Source organism: Marmota marmota, unplaced genomic scaffold, assembly GCF_001458135.2.
Source record: "Marmota marmota marmota unplaced genomic scaffold, marMar, whole genome shotgun sequence".
In the NCBI taxonomy this organism is placed as follows: Eukaryota; Metazoa; Chordata; class Mammalia; order Rodentia; family Sciuridae; genus Marmota; species Marmota marmota.
In genome coordinates this window covers 19,560,483-19,573,819 of record NW_026000185.1, presented here as the reverse complement: position 1 = coordinate 19,573,819, position 13,337 = coordinate 19,560,483, and the positions used below count along the sequence as shown (strand labels likewise).

Genomic DNA, 13,337 nt, shown 5'->3' with positions numbered 1-13,337 from the left:
TCCCTGTCCTCCCTCCTCAGCCTGGATCGCTGCAGGCAGAGGAGGCACAGAACGGCCAACATCAGGACAAACCTCCATCCATCACCCTCAGGTGGCAGAGCACAAATATAGACAGTCCTTATCTGTGACGATACTGCTGAGCTGCTAACGGTCCTTCCACGGTTTCTTATCGTGGAGATGAGAAAATCCCGGATTGTTTAAGGGAGTTGAATCAGGACTTCCTCTTACTTGCAGCCTGATGCACCCCAGCCAGAAACAAGGACAATGGCTTAGTCAATTCAGGACGGTCCACCCCTTGGCATATTATACAGCGACAAAAAGAAGCTCAAAAGTTACAAGGTCATAGGAGACAAATGGGTATGATGATATCTAGGCCCCAAACTCAAGATGCAAAGCTGTAGGTCTCTCATGCTGTAAGAATTCATGCCAATGAAAACTATTCAGAAGGAAATCATTTTTGAAATGTGTCAGTTTGTACACGCGCTCATGCAAACATAGGCATTATTTTAAATATGCACATTCTATCAAGTGTAACAGAGTATACTTAATGATACATTCTATTTACTGTATGATTCAATAAGTGTATCATATAATGATACTAAATAATATTATATGTTACATATTGGGTTTATATATATGTCTCTATACATTATGTATATTTATACATATATTTGCAATTTTTATCTTATTCCTTTTAGAACTTTATAATTATTCCATTTATAGATATTAAGATGAATTAACCCTCACAAACCATATGAGTAAGTACTATTATTATTCTCGTTTTACTTCAAGGAGAAGGAGACCCAGAGGGGTTATGTAACTTGATCGAAGTCACAGAATAAGGTCAAGATTTCAACACAGGATCTAGAGTTTGTGCCCTTAATGACTATGGTACGCCCTCTATCTGTAATTGATCTTTTTGGCACTTTCTGTAGCATGCCAAGAATCATGGATTTCTGGTCAAGTCTTCCCCTTTGCCATTTAGACCAGGGAGGCCCTGAGGGCAGGACACTGACGATACGTCAGGGATATGGAAATAGTCCTCAGCTGAGGGGTCCCGTGGGGGTCCTGGAGGGCTCCAGGAACACTGGTACAGAGGCAGCGGTTGGTGTGTTTCAATGGTGTGTGTTGGAGCGGTTGTCCAGGGTTGGGGGGATGAGGCTCCTGAGCATCCACCCACGAGGATGCCTCTACCTGTCTGTCTGGGAAGAAGGCAGGTGCACAGGTGTGGCTACCACCCACCACTGGACTCTCCGCCCAGGGCACGGGATACTGGGGAGCTGTCCAGAGGGCAGTGCTGAAATCTGGAGTTTCTCCAGAAAGATGGAGGCAGCGTAGACAGAGGGAAAAGAGAGGGGGAGGGAGTGCCAGGCACTGGGACTCCAGGTCAGCACCTGACTCGGAGAGTCCTGTCCTCCATGGAGGTGACTGGGGTCATTGATTCTGGAGACGATCTATTATAATTGGATAGGAACACTTATTAAGTTAGGTAGTGAATATATAAAATGCATTTGGCTGAAGGTATGGGATGGCAAAAGCATAATTGTATGACCATGCATGTTGGGGAATATGTTCTAGGTTTTTTTGGCAGGGGTGTGCGCAGGAGAAATAGAATAGACAAATACGTTGGGCAGCGAGACACTGGGAGACTCTGGGGTGATAAAGAGGAGGAAACTGCAGTTTTGACAGGCTTGTGGCCACAAGAGAGATGGAGGGCTACGGTGGTGCAGAGGAGGGAGAAATAAGTCATTTCGGGTGTGGGAGGGGCGGGTGATGGATAAGGAGATGCATATGGCATCGTCAAAACAGGGACGAAGAAATGCACGTTGATGGATTTGCTTATTATGTCGCGTTCATCGGCACAGTGGGTGAGAGGACACGAGTTAGACTGGGGAAGGCAGGCGACCTCCCCTGATGTCCTTTGGGGGTTGGCTTGAGTTATTTGAAATGATGACGTTCTGGTCCTTCAGTCTTCCTCCCCGTCTCCTGCTAATGCCAAAAAAATGATGAGCGACCTGTGTGATCAAGGCAGATCCCCATCTTGGGAGGGCGCGACAGCCCTAAGACACATCACTAAAACAGGAACTTGGTGGTGGGGGGAGAAACGAGACAAAGATCTGGTTATACACAGGACAGTATCCAAGCTGTCAAGCGGGTTTCTTGGGCAGGAAACCCAGTTGGAAGAACTGGGGCACAAATGAAAAGGCTCTGAGGGATAAATAGGAGTTTGGGAGGAAAGATGAGGGAGAGGGAAATCTAAGCAGGGAGAATGTGCCTTGCTCTTCTGCTTTTCAGTTAATGCTGGGAATTGACGTACCTGGAATTCATGGTGGTTGTGTGGTGGGAGTTGAGCTGCAAAAGTCAACAGGGAGGATGCTATAAAAGAAAATGTTAGCATCGGGATAGTCACAGGCCACAGTGCAGAAGCACATCGTGGAAGGGGAACCCATTGGTCTTGGGGAGGCTGCGGGAATTGGGGGCCGGGCAGCTGGGCAGGAGCTACTTACTTAGGGAGGAAGGCATTTCAATATTGGAACCTTCAAATCGGCTGCGCAGGTGTGTATGGCTGACCTGAGGCGGAGTCGGGGGATGGTGGCATTGGATTTATGCTTTGAAAACCGGCTCTGGCCACAGCCCGTGCTCACCGGGTAGATGGCTGGGTCATAGAATTTTGGACCGAGGGGGGACCCAGGCTGATTTCTCTCCACCGTCAGGAAAGGAAAAGCTTCCAGCCCTTCTCACCCTGGGCCCCGGCTAGAAATCACCTGCTTCCATCTGGCCCTTCATCCTCCGAGCCCCAGCACCTCCCCGGCCCTGCTTGTCCCCTGCTTGGGCCACCGCGCTGCGGCCGAGCTCCCTGTCCCTGCCTGGCTGTCTGTGTCTGGACACGCCCGCTGTGTCTTGCTCTTTTCTCCCCTCACCAGCAGGGAGGACTGGCAATCTTCTGGGATTTAATTACAGGTTCCCCGAGGGCCTTTCAGCCCCATCACAAGGCTCCTGCCGGCTGCCGGCTGGGAGGGTGACAGGCGCATGCCGTGATGAACAGCCACTTCCCGGCATGGCGGCTGTGCCCGGTGGCCGGCCCACGCTCCTGGGGCTGTTCTGCATTTTTCTGAGCAAAACATGTCTCACTCCCATTTTGCAAGATCAGACAGCGACGGGGAAACACTTGCAGCGGAGAGGATGATAAAAGCCAGAGGGCTGTGCGGATGGGCAGGGGACAGGAAGCACAGCGGGTCCCCTGGCGGTGGCGCTGCCTCCCGAGGCCGCCCGGAAGCTCTTTACCTCCTTAAATAATGACTTAGTAATTCTGCTCACTTTAATTAAGCCAGTCTGGTGTGCTGGCAGCCCGGATTTGGGTGCGGATCATTTTTGGTCTCAGGAGGTCACACCAGAGTTCAAAAGAGCCCCCAGGTTAGGGGGTCAGCAAGCACAGAAGGCCAGTCCTGCGCCCACGGCAGACGTTGCTAATTGATCATGCACCTCTAAATCCCAACGTCTCGGGAGCCCGGAAGGAAGCTGTGGCCACTCAGGGCTTGGGGCAGCTCAAGACAGGACGATAAGAGGGCTTTTGCTGTTGCTGTCTAAAGGACAACGGATACTCAACAGGAAGGCCATCATGGAGGGTCTCAAGGGCGTCTCCACCAAGCCACATGTCTTTTCCCCCCGCAGTCAGGATCCCTAGATCTTTCCCCAGTCTGGCCCCCCGCAGATATGCCATTTGGCATAGGACAGGGTGGACCCTCCCTGGAGAGGTGGAATAAGTCCACAAACCTCTGATCCTTTGTCCTTGCCCTTGGGAAAAATAAGCATCGAGAGATCCGGGTCCTTCTAAGCCTTCCGTTTCCCACGTCCCACCTTCCAGGTGAAAACCAGGTGATGTGGCCTCTCCGTTATCAGTTAGGGTGCAGGGCGGAGCCCATCCCCCACCCTCTTCAGCACAAGGCAGTTTCCCCCGGGTCCTGCCTCCCCACCACTCTGTGGCTAAGCTGAGGGGACTCTCCAGGGGCTGGCTCAGGGTCCAGGCATCACCAGTTGAGTCTCTATCTCGTGGCTGCCGTGGTGGGCACCAGATGCCAGGTGGTCCCACATTCTGCTGCTCTTGCTGAGACGGGGCTCTGTGCCTCCCCGGGGCTCGTGGGCTAAAATGGAGGCACACCAGCCTGGAGGGGCAGGGTGCGTCCTCGTCACCCCTGGGGAGACCCTGCGAAGGCCCCGAGGTGGGCCTGAGCTTGGCGTGTTCCAAGAGACAGAGAGAATGGTGGCGCCCCGTGAGCGAGGGTGGAGGAGATGGGGTAGGAGGGAGGCAGGGCCTGGGGGAGGGTGGGGGACTCACCCTAACAGCAGGGGAAGCCTGGCCCTTTGGCCGCCCACACACCCTGGAACCTTCTTTGCTCCAAACTCATTTGACTGAGAGTTGGAAGGCGCTGGGTGTCTGCAGGCTCTGCTGATAACCCGTCCAGTGCAACGGGCCAGCTGTCTCCCTCTCTGGGCCTGTGCAGCCTCTGGCTTCTGATGGAATCCGACTAATTCAAAGGAGAACCAAAGATGGACTCTTCCTCCCTTCTCTGTCAACTGGTAGTGCCTGCCTGGTCAGCTGTGGGCAGAAGGATGCGAAGCATCTCCCCGTCTCAGTGGGGGAGCGCCATGATCCACTAGCCATGTCTGCCCTGGGTAAAGGAGAGGAAGGGGTGAATCGCTTATCTCAAGACCATCTGATCCCCGAGGTGTCTCTTGTAGCATGGGATGGCACTTTAAGTCTGATGTATCGGGAGCTTGCAGCACCCAGACCAGGAATAAACATGTCCAGTGAGTTAGAGGATCGGTGCGGGGCTTGGTGCTTCACAAAGACTTTGCTTGACCATTTTCACATCGGATCCTCACACCCTCCAGAAAATCTGCATTTTCCTCTCACCAGCATCATTTCTTCTGGTAGCCACACTCCAGTTTTTGGTTTTTTGCTGGGTATCAATCCCTTCTCTGCCCAGCCCTCGTGCTTTCTGACCGAAGAGACCAAGGCTCACAAGCAACCAAAGTGCCCCTGCCCGTGGCAACTGGCCCAGTGGAGGTTGTGAGAAGCAATCAAGTGTCTCTTCAACCTCAGGAGAAGGGGACTGTGCCCTGGAGGTGTAGGAGATGGCCTCAGTGTGCCCCGCTGCTTCCCCGTGACTCTGAGAACGAATTTTGTACATTTCTTCTCAACTTGATGTTCAGCAATATCAGATTGGCAGCTTGACATCAACTTACTAGAAGCTAGGAATTTTTTTGCTCCCTGAGAGCCATTTTGGCTCTTGCTGTTTTCTCATGGCTACACAGAGCCCGAGACCTAAGCCACAAAAAGGAAGATAGAGATGGAGCCAACAGATAGAGAAGGACCGACTCCTGAATCCAGCTGTGCCTGAAGCTGGATCTGCCTTGACACCTTTCAGGAGATAAATTTGTCTTCATTTAAGCTTGTTTGGGTTGCACTTTCTGTCCCCTGCAACAAAGAGAGGTTTGATATCGGTTTCATATTCAGAAGGTGAAAGAAAAAAATGGATTAATCCTTATGCCTTTCAAATTCTGTGAATGTAGCTCTACACTTTCTTGGAAAGAATGTCCAGATTCTCACTTGGCACCCACGATTTCCCATGGTCTGGCTCCACTTTCTTTCTCTGGCATTATGCTAAGGAATCCTGTGCTCTGGGCTCATCAGACAGCTTAGCTATTTTTTTGGGAGGGGGTGCTGGGGATTGAACCCAGGGCCTTGTGCATGTGAGGCTAGCACTCTACCAACTGAGCTATATCTCCAGCCAGATGGCTTAACTCTTGTCAATAGTCTCCTCCTTTCCCACCTCTGTGCTTTGGCCCATGTTGTCCCATCTGGAACGCCCTTTCTCTTTCCACATCTACATTCCTTTCATCATCTAAGATCCGGCTTCTGCCCATCCTCACTCCTCCCCCTTTGTCTGAGCTCCCTCAGCTCTCACCTGACCCTCTCGGTCAGTACCTGTCATGTGTCGGTCAGCTTTCTGTTACTGTAACAAAACACCTGAGAAAAATGACTTAGAGGAGAAAAGATTTATTTTGGCTCAGGGTTTCAGAGGGAGTCCATGGTCACTTTGCTTCAAGCATTATGGTGGGGAGTGCATGGTAGAATCAAGCTGATCATCTCATTGGAAGGAGAGAGGGAGAGGGAGGGAGGGAGAGAGGAGGGGGCTGGAACAAGGTAGGCCTTTGAGTGACATATGACCTACTTCCTCCAACCAGGTCCCCCTCCTAAGGTTTCCCCAACTGGAGACCAGGCCTTGGGCACACGAGCCTCTCAGGAACACCCAGATCGGGACTGGAACACGGCTCTATCTAGATCGTAGTCTCGATGCCCAGGCACACTGCCCCTTCTGGATTTGAGCATTTTGTGGTCAGTGACTACATCAAGTTCACCTTCAAATCCTTCAAACACCTATTAAATCACCTTTAAAGAAAAGGGCAGCAGGGGCGGAGGATGCGCCTCTTTCCCTCCATGGCTGCCTCCGGTTGGAAGGGATGGTCGTGACCTTCCAGGCAAGGTGGCTCTGAGAGGTCGTCCACCTGCTGCCAAGGGCATCCAGGCAGGGCGCCAGGAAGGTTGTCCGCAAAAAGCTGAAACGGCATGCCCGAGGCCCCCACCTCGCAAGTAGCGCAGCCGGGATTCGAGCCCAGGGTTCTTGGCTCCAGAGTCTGCGCCTCCAGCCACTCGGCAGGGGCTGTCACTGTCAGACATGAGCGCTGTGGGATGCGACCAATGCCCCCAGGAAAATGGGTGCATTTGCTTTCTTCACAGCTGTGCACCCAGTGCCAGGCACCTGTGGGTGCTCGGTGCTGGTGGAGGGACTGTGGGCGTGGCCTGTGAGGCTGGGGAGTGGCCTGCTGGGTTGGGGGCGTGGCCTGCAGTCCAAGCGGCCCAGCTGCGCTCTACAAGCTCAGCGCCCCCCAGCGGCTCCCCGCACCGCCTCCTGCTGCTCATGGGTTTCTTTGCCTTCAAATATTCCTTTTATAACCTAAATGGAAATCTGGCAAACTCCCCCTAAATCACCGCTGTGGGATGCGACCCCAGGAGAGTGGGGACATTAGTCATCCCTTGGCTGGTCCCACCCCCCCGCTGTCCCTCCTTCCCTGTTTCCCGCGAGTTCTCAAAACGGTGTGAGTGTGTGCACACGCGTGCGCTCGTGGGTGTGCACACATCCTGGAGGGCGGGTGAGGGAGGACCCTGTGCAGCTCGGACCCCTCTGACAGTGGCCTCTTCTCTCGGCCTGGGTTGGCCTCCGCTCTGATCAGTACCTGCTTGGTGGCACCTGCACTCTGCGGGCTGTCCAGGGTCACTTGATGGCAGGTAGATTCTCATCCAAGCCCACTGGGGATCACAGCCTTTTGAGGGCCACACAAACGACATGGGGACAGTAGCCTCGGGGCTCCAAAGCAGAGGTAGAAGAACCGCTATCGGCCCCTTGTATGATGGTCCTTCCGGACACTTGTTCTTTTTATTGAGGTGGGGTGTCACCAGAAGCGGTCCTCAGAGCACCGACAGGCTGGTCGAAGGCAGATCTGACCCATCAGCTGGTGATGTCCTCTCCTCCCATCAATGTGTACATGATGGGATTGATTATTACTTAATAGTAGAACAGGCAACGCAACCTGTGTGCGAGGGTCATTTGTGCTAAGAATCTTTCCAAAATCATCCTCGGACTGGGGGTGCAGCTCCCTGGGAGAGCGCTGGCCCCGCATGCGCAGGCCCTGGGCTTCCTCCCAGCACCCCACACACCCCTAAGAAAATCCTGGGAAGCATCATCCTCACTGAACCGAAGAGGAAACTGAGGCTCAGAGCGAACCCTTCTCCGATTCTTCACCAGCATCACATTTAAACCTGCAGAAGATTGTGTCTGATGTTGGCCCAAGTTCATGGAATGATTCTCCTAGCGCCAGGCCATTTATATTGTTTCTGGTCGTTTTGCTGGTATAAATAATGTAGCCATGACAGTCTTCACATCATTAAAAATTCCTTGAAGAATTCATTTTGGACGACTATCTAATATTTCATAATGTCAACAGAGACGTGTGTACAAGGATACTAATTGCACCATTATTTATAATAGCAAATATGGAATGTAATTAAGTGACACATAAAAACGTTCCTCGGATGATATTAAGGGAGAGCAACAGGGTACAAAAGTGCACAATCAGCTCCTGCTTCTAGAGGGGAAATTTACATATGCATAAAAAATGGGAAGGAAATAATCCCGTTTCACCAATGCTTGTAGGGCTGGTGACCTCATATGGAAAATTGTATATTTTTTTGTGTTTCTATATTTTTCAAATTCTTCACAAGAAGCATATCTTGTTTTAAATTAAAAAATAAGTCGCCAGGTGTGGGGGTGCATTCCTGTAATCCCAGCAGTTCAGAAGGCTGAGGCAGGAGGATCGCAAGTTCAAAGACAGCCTCAGCAACTTAGTGAGAATCTGTCTCTAAATAAAAATTTAAAAAGGACTGGGGATGAGTTCAAGTGGGTAAGCAACCCTGGGTTTAATCTCTGGTACCAAACAAACAAAAAAAAAGATTGGCTTTGTGGGCCACTTTACCTTTGACTTGAGCACATGGTTGTGACTGTGTTCCAATAAAATGTAATTTGTTCCAATAAAACTTTATTTACAAAAACAGGAGGCAGGCCAGAATCGGCCCACAGGCTCTACTTTGCTGATCCCTACTCCAGCCCCAACAAATCATTGCTTTCCTTGAAAAAAAAAAAGAACTTTGAAAAATATTTTCACAGATGCAAAAGACATTTATGAAAATAAACTCAAAATGACAGTAGTAAAAAAACACAATGAATCACCAACCCAAGCAATTCTCTTATGACTCTTATCTTTGAATTCCTGGGTCCCCCACCCTCAGATCTCAACCCCTTCCCTCAAGGGGAATTTCCTCCCTGATCTCTGAATTAAAGGTCCTTCCCATTTCTTTATAGTTTTGCCATCAGTTTACAGTTCTGAATATGTTGTAGAGTTTTGGTTATTTTTGAAGTGTGGGTGGACTGGAATGTGGTTCAGGAGTTATACTGTAAAATACCGTTCACATCGTGTTCTTAGACGTCCTCTGTGTTGTGGTATGTGGCCATAATCCGTTTCTTTTCATGGCTGCATAGTATTCCACAATATGAATACACCATCATGCATGTATCCACATGCTGTGGGTAGCCATTTGGTCTTTCCCACTTTTTTTCCATCTCAAACTGTGCAGTTCTGAACATTCTTGAGCTTGTATTATGATGAAAGAGTTTCTTTAACTTGCATTGATAGACTTGGGGTCACTGACCATGGCACACAGATGTGCTCCACTACACTTGGTACGGTCAGATTGGTCTCCAGTGGGGGTGCCCCATCCACACTCCCTGCACCATGGGATGAGGGTTCCCGAAGTTCCACATTCTTCACTACCTGTCCTCTTCCTCTGAGCCACGTACCCAGCCCTATTTTGTATTTTATTTAGAGACAGGGTCTCACTGAGTTGCTTAGCACCTTGCTTTTGCTGAGGCTGGCTTTGAACTTGAGATCCTCCTGCCTCAGCCTCCGGAGCCACTGGGATGACAGGCATGCACCAATGCACCCGTTATAATGTTTAATATTAATGTTTTCATTGAGCCTATTATCTTCCCCACCAAAGCTTTGTGAAATTCAAAGACGTAACAGGCAGATCTTGAGCCTTAATGCCAATCTTCTTCCCTCGGACAGGCATGGTCCTGAGGCATGCTGGGAACTTGGGTGCAAGGATGGTTAGATCATGGTGGGAGTCAGATCCTGGAGGGGTTTGTGGGGACTGACCAAGCCTGAACCTCCAAATCAGGTGGCCACTGTCCTTGTAGCTTGAACTCAAAGCTGATAAGCTAATCATTAATTTATTAAAAATATTACCAAATGCCCACCCTGTGCCAGATGCGGTCCAGGATGGAAGGGCAGAGGTGGGTAACTGAGATGAAAACCCTGCCTTCATGGAGCTTACACTCTCAAAGATGGAAACTAACTTTCAAATAAGAAAAACACTCATCCATCCCAGGGTGTTATTAGGTGGTGATAAATGTTCAAAAAACAAAGCGGGGGTGGGGGTGGGGGGGTAAAGAGCAGCAGGGAGTGAGAGGACGCTGCATTCCTGATGGGGGGCCAGGGTGGGCATCAGGGAGAAGGTGACATTGGAGCAAAGGTGCAAAGGAGGCAGGGGAGCAGGCCACGGGAGTATCTGGGGGATGAATCTTCTGCACAACAGGAACAGCCAGTGCAAAGGCCCTGGGGCAGGAGGAGGTGCGGGGCCCAGCTGAGCAGCAGGGAGACCAGTGTGCCCAGAGTCTGGGGAGAAAGGGGGAGTAAGAGGAGAAGAGCTAGAGTGGAAGGGCGGCCGGGTTTGCTCCATGAGCAGCAGGTTTGATCAGGCTACAGAGAAGCTCTGGAGCGAGTCAAAGGGCTGGCAGGGTCTGGTGGCTGCTAGGGAGGAAGTGGGCGGTGTCCATGGAGTGTCAGTCCTTGCCTGGGGTTCATGGCTGGGAAGTGGCATGTTGGGGAGACAGCCGCCCACGTGGGGAGGCAGGCAGAGCAGGCGTGTGCCCCTGTATCTGTGGTGGGAAGACCGAGGATCATGAAGCGGTGGTTCACAGTCAGCAGCAACGAGGCTAATGCAGAACTCACGGCCCAGTGGGACAGGAGGAGGGGTGGGGAAGGGCCGGACCAGGGCCCCAGCCCCGGTCAGAGATGGGCACAGGCATTCCCCACCCCTTGGATTCTGTCTTCTGCCACCGCCCTTTGCCCACCAGACCTAGAAAGCTTCATGGAACAGAGTGGCTTGGCTCAAATCCTGGTTAGGCCACTTAACAGACTGCGTTAAGCAAATCAGTGAACGATCTGTGCCTCGTTTTCTCGGCTGTCAAATGGGGATCATCCGATACATACCAAACAGAGGTTTTCGTGAGGATCCAATGAAGCTGAACCACATGATTAGAACAGCACCAGCAAAATAGTAAATGCTCCAGAAATACAGTCAGCGCTCTGCACCTGCTGGCCCTGTGTCCCCAGGTTCAGCTGACCATGGATCCAAAGTATTCTAGAAGAGCCAGGCACTGAGATGCACTCCTGTAATCCCAGCAGCTGGAGGCTGAGGCAGGAGGATCAAAAGTTGGAGGCCAGTCTGGGCTACTTAGTGAGATCCTGCCTCAAAATAAAAAGGGCTGGAAATGTAGCTCAGTGGTAGAGCACTCGGGGTTCAATCCCAGGACTAAAAAGAAACACAAATTAAACGGCATCTGTTCTGAATATGCACGGTCTTGTTTTTCTCGTCATTAAGCCCTAAACAAGCAGCATAATGACTCAGAGAGCACTGACATTATCTCAGGTGTTGTAAGTCATCTGCAGAGGATTTAAAGTAGACGGAGGGTGTGGGTAGGCTGTGGGGCAGGCTACCCCATTTGCTATAAGGGACCTGAGTCATCTGTGGCTCTGACTATCCGTGGGGGGGGGGTGGGAACCAACATCTGTGGACACCGACGGATGACTGTGTGAGGTTTTATTAGTTTGATTGTTCCTCGTGGAGACAATCATTCATGTGTCCTCGTCCCAAAGACGGGTGAGAGCAGGAGGGGTGCAGACGGTCGAATATTCCTTAATTGTGACTTGCTCATGGGCAAGTGAGGCTGCCTCCCTGCACCTTGTTCATCTTAGCAATGCAATGGGACCATTGGTGCCCTCCTCGGAGAATTAGCAGGGCACCTTATGCAGAGCTGGTGGGGAATGGGGTCTCGGTGCTCGTGGGCTGATTCCTTGACTTCTTCATGGTTCCATTAGGATTTCCCTCTCTGTCCTGGGCGGAGGGCAAGACATGGTGAATAAGATGAGGGTCCTGATGGCTAGGGCCCAGAGTCTCCTAAGGGAGGCCAATAATTGTGTCCCAGTGCAGAAGCACCATCGTAATGAGGGTAGCCACTAAGTACACGGAGGCCTTGCCGTGGACCCAGCACTCTGTGAATTAACCACAAGGTGGGTGACGTTTCTATGGTCCCATTTTCCGGTAAGGAAACTGAGCTGCAGACCAGTTGAACGATGCGCCCAAAGTCCCCAGAGCCAGCAAGGGATGGTGCCATGACTTGAACCCTCCTATCAGATGCAGCCTGCCTTAATACAGCTGCTGCAAGAGCACAAAAAGTGAGCTAATGACCCTCGGGATGGGTGGTAAGAGGGCTGCTGAAGCCCCTGTTGGATGACAAACTGGGTATTGAAGGATGTGTAGGAGTTCGCCAGGAAGTTGGCTATGGGTTGAATGGTTTTGCTCCCTCCCAAAATTCACAGGCTGGAAACTTCACCCCCAGGGTGACTGTGTTGGGGGGAGGTATTTAGGTCATGAGGCCTCTGCCCTCATGAGAGGATGGGTGCTCTTATAAAATTTGGGAGTGGGTTGGCTCTGTCTTGACCTTCCCCCTTCACCATGGGATGATGCACCAGGTGCTGACACCTTGATCCTGGACTTGCCAGCCTCCGGATCTGTGAGAGAATGAATTTCTCTCTTCTTTATAAATGACCCAGACTCAGGTATTATGTTCTAGCTGAACAAAATGGGCAAAGACACAGATCCAAATTGGACCAGGAAGTGCAGCCAGGCAGATGGAAGACCGAAGCCTGGCGGGATCCAGGGCAAGCGTGGGCCGTGTCCGTGGTCCATTGCCACGACCGTGCTGCACCTGACCACAGCCCTCAGAGGCACACAAGGACTATCTGTGGCTCTCACAGCTACCTGGTGGCTAGCCGGTTCCACTCCGTGTGCCTGGCTGGCTCCATGGTAGGGACTGACCATTAGCTGACCAGGCCACCTCCGTTAGGATGCTTGAGCCCTGGTCCTGCCCTGAGGGCCCTCGTCCTCAGCAGGCTAGCCTGGGCATGGCCTCGGGGTGGGGCCAGGTGCCGGGCAGAAGCGCTGAGCCGGCTCTGCAGGGTGCGGGTGTCTGGTCCATTAGTGCCCCATTGGCCAGAGCGATCACGTGGCTGAGCCGAGCGTCAGGGTGGGCGGGTCCTTTGCAAAGGGCGCAGCCAGGAAGATTTGGCGGCAGCTTGCATCTGCCACGTGGGGCGTTGGGGAACATTGAAGGGCGGGGTGGGGGGAGCTGGGGGAAGTTGCTGAGGTCTTTGGGGACAGTCTGTGCAGGCTGCGCTGGAGCCGGGTGGCAGAAGTGGGAGGAGTTGGTGAGCGGTGGCAGGCCTGGACCAGGGCAGCAGCAGTGGTGACAGGAGAGATTGATGGCTCTACATTTGTCCTATAAAACCCAAGACAGCCAGGCTGAGGCACTGGGTCT

The 13,337-nt window shown here is 51.9% G+C and overlaps 1 protein-coding gene across 1 annotated transcript in view; it reads left to right on the top strand.

The window, feature by feature from the left end:
- Gsg1l (GSG1 like) overlaps positions 1–13,337 on the top strand; it is a 113,598-nt gene that overhangs the window by 27,798 nt on the left and 72,463 nt on the right. The window lies entirely within an intron of this gene.